Source organism: Tiliqua scincoides, chromosome 4, assembly GCF_035046505.1.
Source record: "Tiliqua scincoides isolate rTilSci1 chromosome 4, rTilSci1.hap2, whole genome shotgun sequence".
Lineage (NCBI taxonomy): Eukaryota > Metazoa > Chordata > Lepidosauria > Squamata > Scincidae > Tiliqua > Tiliqua scincoides.
Genome location: NC_089824.1, coordinates 201,375,447 through 201,382,966, shown reverse-complemented (window position 1 = coordinate 201,382,966; position 7,520 = coordinate 201,375,447). Strand labels below are relative to the sequence as shown.

General features: G+C 44.7%; 1 pseudogene; it reads left to right on the top strand.

Moving 5' to 3' along the window:
• Positions 1 to 920: 920 nt before the first annotated feature.
• Positions 921 to 1,042, top strand: LOC136649812 (5S ribosomal RNA; annotated as a pseudogene).
• Positions 1,043 to 7,520: the final 6,478 nt, after the last annotated feature.

Here is a 7,520-nt window from a genome sequence, read left to right as displayed (position 1 = left end):
CAGCTTATAAACAAGATTGAAAAAAAATAAAAAATCAGATGATCAAGAAAGTCAGGAGAGAGAGGGGGACACATGCTCAAAATCAAAGCCAAGACATCAGAGCCAGTTGACATGATTAATCTCCTTGTCCTCCTATTTTGTTCTTTCAACAGCTTTATTTAATGCGGGAACAAAGCATGGACCCATGGCAGCATTCCTTGGAAAAATACCGAAATCTTAGTCAAGAAATGGTGAGATTCTACTGCAGAAGTGCATGCCACCACATTCTCATCTAACTCCAAGCTCAATCTAGTTTCACTTGAATTTCTTGGCATCTGAGTGAGCAGCCAAGGGCCAAAGTTCACAGTGTCACATATAAACACAAGGGTTAAATTTTCAAACACTTCCTGTAGGCCACTTTCCTACTCTTGTTTTCTCTCTCTCTCTCTCTCTCTCTCTCTCTCTCTCTCTCTCTCTCAGGGCTCATCCAGAAAGTCTGGCTGCAGCTCAAAAGTACCAGCTGTCCTCAGAAGACGAGCATTGCTCACCCAGGAAGCTCAGAAGAAGTGTGGGCACAGTCACATCATTTGGTTCCATTTGCGTGGAGGGATCACTGCCTGGAGATTCTGAGTGACTCAGACCTCGGAAGGAGAAGACGGAGGCTCATCTTTCAGCTGGTTTTCCCAAGGGCATGCAGGGCTCTTTAGATAGAAAAGGGGTCACCAGGTTTTCACTCAAACGTGCCTCCCTGCAGTAGCATAGCCAGAAGGGGGTGGCAGTGGCAGTGCGGTAAGTACTGCAGGTGCTGCAACCTGTCGTGTGAGCAGCCCACTTGCATCAGAACCATTCAGGGCAACAACAGCAGCATGCACCTTGCCATTGCTGCCCTGAATGGCTCTGACGGTGAGTGGGAGGGGGCCGCTAACATGCCACATTGCAGTGCCTGCAGTACAACTGTTACCCTGCACATCCCTGATCTTGTCTGATCTTGGAAGCTAAGCAGGGTCAGGCCTGGTTAGTACTTGGATGGGAGACCGCCTAGGAATACCGGGTGCTGTAGGCTTATACCATAGTCTTTCCAGACTGAAGGTTGCCAACCAGTACTTACTATGCTGCCGCCCCTGGCTATGCTACGGCCTCACTGTAACAAGCTGCTGCCAGGAGATGGACATTGTAATAGAAGGGGGTGGGCTTCCAAGTGTCCAGTACATGGTGTGCCCTCAAAGTGTTCAGAATTGATCATGAATCCTGTAAGATGGACTTGCCCAAGCGTAAGCCATCTCAAACTCTTTGGAGGACAGGAAACAAATGATACACTTACTGTACACATGCATAAGCAATAGCCCAGACAAGTTCCTGCCTCTCTCCTAGGATTTATAATCTAACAGCCTTATCCTAACTGATTTTCCAGTGCTGATGCAGCCGTGCCAATGAGTTGTGCACTACTACATTCTGTGGTGTGAAGGAGGCAATCATGCTGGCTTCCTCAAGGTGAGGAAATGTTTGTTCCTTTACCTCAGGGCTGCATTGCATGGCAAGCTGGTTAGCACTGGGCTGGTAGTTAAGCAATACAGCAACAACCCAGGGAAGGATGGAGAGAGAACATGAGTAAGTCCAGTGACACACTTAAAGCTTGGTTGCAGTGGGAATGGGGGTTAAGAAGATAAGCCACAGGCTACATGGAAAAGGTAAGTTTTGACAGGGGATTGAAGGAATGAAGTAGCACATAGATATCTAAAAGAACAAAAAAAAACATCATCAAGGTCCTCACTCCTGATGACGTGTTTCAAGCTGCCCTACAAAATGATGAATGGGCAATCCATGAATCAAAAGAATCCTCTGCTAACCAAAAGTGAAGGGAGAAAGGACAGGGAAGGGAATGAGGAGAAGGCCAAGCATTGGCTCAAACATCGAAATAGTAACTGTGCACCTGAATAAGTTTCAGAAATTTGAATGAACAAGATCCAGGTGTTTCAAGTAGTCTTATCTGCCGATGCATGTGCCTGTAGTCTTGGTTTCTGTTAGCGGGTTGGGAAGAGGAAGGATTGATGAGGTGAAAAGATGTAAAGAAGTAGCTGGTAATGGAGGGAAGGGAAAGACTCGGGATGAGGTAGTCAAAGTAAGAGATGCCCAGAGTTCAGACAGAAGAATAAACTCATAGCCTCCTTCACTCTAAAAACATTGGCCCCGGCTCCAGCAGAAAGGTAGATGTGTTCCAACTTATTGACTATAATGAGCTTCAGCACACTTTGTTCTGTGTTGGATTATGGCCATAAACCATAACCATGGATAAACATTGATTTCTATAATTGTAGACAATGAGAGTGGTCCACTGGCCATGGTGGCTTCAGTTGAACCACTCTACACCCCCCCCCTCCAGTTCTTGGTCTGTTAAATGACAGTGTGAACGGCCTTATATGTAGGTGAATAAGAATGGATGTGATTGAACACTATTGTCCTGAGCCTTCAGAATAAACTGTGCTATAAATCTCACTGTTTAAAAACAAAAATCCAGGCAGCTCCTGTACTTCTGAAAACATGGAAATAGTTCTTGATTCACAGACCTCTTGCTGCTTTCACTGAATCTTCTGCCAAGACTGTTAGATGGAAAATGTCCAACAGCAGTAAAAGTACAAAGACTTATCTCTATTACCACAGTGTCTAGGAGTGAATTTAAGCTCTTGGAAACTACTCAATGGCTGTTTAAAAGCTTAATGTCCATGGCCTGTACTCAGCCCTATAGAGTCCAGTTCATCTGCAGCCTTCAACACACTTGGATTTTTCCTAAGAGTAAGCCCCATTGAACAAAATGGACTTACTTCTGAGTAGACCTGGTTAGGATTGAATCCTATGGGAGTGTAGGCCACAAAACATGCTCTGGCCTTGGGATCTAAGCATAAGTAAAGTTCTAGCCTCATGTTTCAAGCATGGTCAAAGGACTTGGTTTCAGGCTGTTCCACTTGCCAAGCCTACTTTCTAATCCCACAGTTTTTCTGCCAAGAAGACACCTTCATCAGTAGTCTAGCCCCACCCAAAAGTCCTATGCTTCCATGTATTGTCATCTACCTTCTAAGACTTTTATTGCTACCCAGCTGCAGCTCCAAGTAGGAAACAGCTGAGGTATCTAAACCAGGCCTTTTTGTTTTCTCTTTTAACTGAGCTCTGCAGTTTCTCTTCTCCAGTGCCTGTGGCACTTAAAAATAAAGAACCAGTAAGTAAACCATGAGTCTCTCGTAATCTTCTCCTTGGCATTCCACACAACATTCACAGCCCACATGTGGAGGGCATAGTCTAGATTAGAACTATTCTATGCAATCATCTTCTTAGGGCTGGGAGAGGACATAGCTCAGCAGCAGAGCTTGTGTTCTGCATGCAGAAGGTCCCAGGATCAATCCCTTGCACATCCAGAAAGGTTGGGTTCTGGGAAGAACACACCTGTTTGAAACCACAGAGAGTCACAGCACAGACCATACTGAGCAAGATGGTCCCATTCAATATGAGGCACCTTCATCAGTTCATTTAAGGCTTCAGACACTGCTTCCCCATGAAACAAAAGATGCTGCTCCTTTTAAGCAGCCACCATGGCTCCCAAGTCTGTAAACTTTTGGAATCCTCTTCCCGCTCCAGAAGTTTTCAGAGTTAGCAGGGTAGATAGAGCCATCTATCTGAGATAGATGCCATCTCTGAGATAGAGCCATCTCTGTGCTGGCACTTAGGCTTTGTAACTTCCCAATGAAGTTTGTCTGATGCTAGCACTGTCATACAGACATCAAGCCCGTTTGTTCTGTTTCTCCACATTTAGCACTGACGGCTTTTAATCTACTCGTGGTTCTACTGGTTTCTTTGCTGCACTGCTGTTTCCTTGTTGCATTATTAATGTTTTTGTTGTTTTATTGTTTTAATTTTTAGTCTTTTACTGTAAGCCTCCCTGAGGACATTTTACAATGGAAGGCAGAAGAGAATGTTTCAAAAAAAAAAAAAAAATGAATAAAACCTACTTTAGGAATATGCATTATATTCCAATTAGAATTATGAGACTCTCCATTTATAACTATTGTTTTGATTTTTTTTTTTAAGTAAGTTTCTGGCCCTCATTATTAAGGGAAAAAATTGAACATGTACAGCCACATTTCTTAAGACCTCAGAATCCATAAAATTTTTCAATGCCTTTCCCAGTTTCCTTTATGTGGTTACTAGACTTTATTATTATTATTATTATTATTATTATTATTAACAGTATTTATATACCGCTTTTCAACTAAAAGTTCACAAAGCGGTTTACAGAGAAAAAAAATCAAATAAGTAATGGCTCCCTGTCCCAAAAGGGCTCACAATCTAAAAAAAGTTCTAGTTCTACTTAGTTACCTCCTTCCTTTCCAATATCTCATGGCCTGATGGAAAATTCAAAAATCTGGTCTTCCTCTACTTTGCAATCAGAATTATTTATATGAATAACATATATCTTGGCACACTTCCTTGATTTCCTTAACATTTCTGAGAGCAGTATTTGAGATTTCCAGTTGCAGGCTATGCATCTTTGTAGTTGTTCCATACTTGCATTTTGATTCAGAAGACTTCATGCCCGATTGTAATGGAAGATCAGAAGATCATCAGGTGGATGATGTGGTGTTGACAGCAATTCCATGTTTTGACAGCTGTTTGACAGCTCTGGGAAGGGCAGGGCTGGCTCCACAGCTGTAATCAATCAAGGCCAATGGTGACAGATGGACACCTGAGCTTCATTTGACCTTGATGGGACTTTGAATGGACATGGGCTGAAGAGATGGCTCACCTGAGCCTAATTTGGATTTAACAAGGGCCTAACAAGGTAGCTTACAGGTGAGTTGCATTTTGGATTATGAGACATCCAAGGATAAAAGGCAGCTTCAGAAGGCGATGTACCCTGACCCAGAGGGAGACGCTACCTGAGGGACCCCCACCCCAAGAGGCTACCTGACCCAGACCTACAGAATAGAGGACTGCCAGGCCCCTGCTGAAGGAGACACTCTGCTGGAGAGGAGGGACTCTGCTGCAGAAGACTGGACTGTGATTTGGAGACCGTAGACTTGGACTGGAGGCTTCAGACCTTTACCCACTGAGTTAAGTGGAGTTTTGGGGAGGGAAAGCCTCTGGACAAGAGGACTTACAGGGAGTGTATGTGTTTGTAGCAATAAGTTCTTGTTAATTGCACAAACTGATAAGGAGTTCTATTTGTTTCCTTTGCACACCGCAGCTGCTGTTCTTGAAAAAGGAGGGTGTTAATTAGCCAAAAAGTGGGCAAGGAAGTTGGAATATTTGGATGGGACAAATTGGCGTAGTCGGCAGGATAGGAAAAATTGGACTAGGACACCGATAGACCTGTCTGAATTAGATATAATGTCTGAATGCACAATTTGCACAACCTACTTTACTAAGAAATCCATCCCCAAGGAAGGAAGCTGCAGAGAGTGGAGACTGAGGGCCCAATCCTATCCAATTTCCTAGTGCTGCTATGCCAATGGGGTATATGCTGCTTCCTGTGTTGGCCTCCTCAGGTTAGGGGAACCTCCACAGAGGCCTCCTCAAGTTAGGGGAACATTTGTTCTCTTACTGCGGGGCTGCATTGTGGCTGCACCAGTGCTAGAAAGTTGGATGGGATTGGGACCTGATCCAGGACGTTTTCATGAGTATCTGGGCACTGGAATCTTGGATGAGAGAAAATATACTGCCTGATTTGACCCTGAATCTTGTAAAAATTGTCTATGTTTATATGCCTCTTCTGTACAGAATTGCATTGCTTTCATCCTTGCCATCAATATTCAGCAAATGCTGCCACTTTTGTCTTCTTCTCTGCCGATTGGCAATCTTTGAAAGCAAACCATAGATGGCAGTTCAAAAGTTTCCTGTCAGATGGCACAGCAGGTGTCCACTTTTATAGTGGTTCCATGGATACATGGTTCGGATGCATTCAGTTTCTAAGAAGAAAATGCTAGAATTAAACCTGGGAGTCCATCATGGCTGGATGTCTTTCACAAACTGGGAATTTGAGATTACAGGTTAATTTATTTTTCAGATTGTAACTAGTTCTCCAGAGATTTCCAGAGGACGCATACAGATGGAAGTCACTGGTGCAGAGAAGTGTCCAGTGCCCAGAATCTGTGGTATTGAAGGCAGTAATCAGCCGCCATTTTATATGATCTCTGAGATTCTTTGAAATCTGCTAGGGCAGGGGTGCTCAATAGGTGGATCGCGATCTACCGGTAGATCGCGAGGCAAAATGAGTAGATCGCGGAGCCCTGTCTCTCCAAACTGTTAATATGTCAGTTTTGTCTAGTGACTAGACGAAACTGACATATTTAGCTGACACTAAACTGACACTGAAACTGACACTTTAGCTGCTCTTCAGGCATGCAGCAACAAAACTGACGAAACTGACTAGTCAGTTTCATCAGTTTCGTGGCGCTGCATGCCGGAAGAGCAAGAGCTAAAGTGGGTGGCGGTGGGAGGGGGAGCTGGGCTGCACTGGACCGAGGCGCTTCCTGGGGCTCCGTAGCGGAAGGGGGGAGGGGCAGGAGTTCGAGATGGAGTCGCTCTGATGGCGGTGTCTGTCAGACGCTTCCTTCCCCCCTGGTAGATCTCCGGGCCTTGCTGGGTTTCAAAGTAGCTCTCGAGCCAAAAAAGTGTGAGCACCCCTGTGCTAGGGGAAGGTTCTGCTTGGGGTTCCTCCACTGCATGATAATGAGTTTTAAAGGAGATTGATGTTTGCACTGCCTTCTGTGTCTTCAAGAGTGATTGTAATAAAATTGTTTTACTTTTTAGCTTAACTGTGATTAACAGTCCAATCCTACCCAAATCCCCCCCTTGCCAGTGCAGCCATGCCAGTGGTGAATGTGCTACACCCACAGGAGAGGAGGCAGTCAAAATGTCTTCGGGAAGTGAACCTTTGTTCACTTACCCCATAAGTGAACCTTTGTTCACTTACCCCATAGAAAGCTTCTACCACTGCCATGGGGCTCCTTGGATTTATTTAACAGGTGTTAAATCTAAGGCATGTAATGGTGGCGGATGGGATTAGGATATTGGTGCATGTGAATACAGTCAATACTGCCCCTGAACCACCTCCCTCCCTGCCTTCCACCCCACTGAGAAACACCTTCATTCCTCCCCCTTCCCTTCCCCTGCTGCTGTGGCACCTACCTTTTCAAATTCAGTGGCAGCAGCATGTGCAAAATGGCTGCCAGGGGCTCATCAATGACATTAAGGTTGTGTCTTGCACAACTTCTATCCATTGCAATGGCATTCGTTCCATGTTTTTCAATGTCTGAAAAGACAAGGGGCACAACATCCCATAAGATCTGGTGCTGCAAAGCAGCACACCTTAACGGACCATTCAGTTGAAGTGAAGGAGCCAGGCATCCTGCTGAATGGAGAGAGGTGAATGACTACTGATCAAAGCCGTTCTGTACAGAAGATAGTAGACAGAGGTGGTAGAATTCTTGGCTGTACCTGATCAGACAGCTGGCTATCATACTTTTGATTGCTTTCCTGTCAGGCAGCCCAAT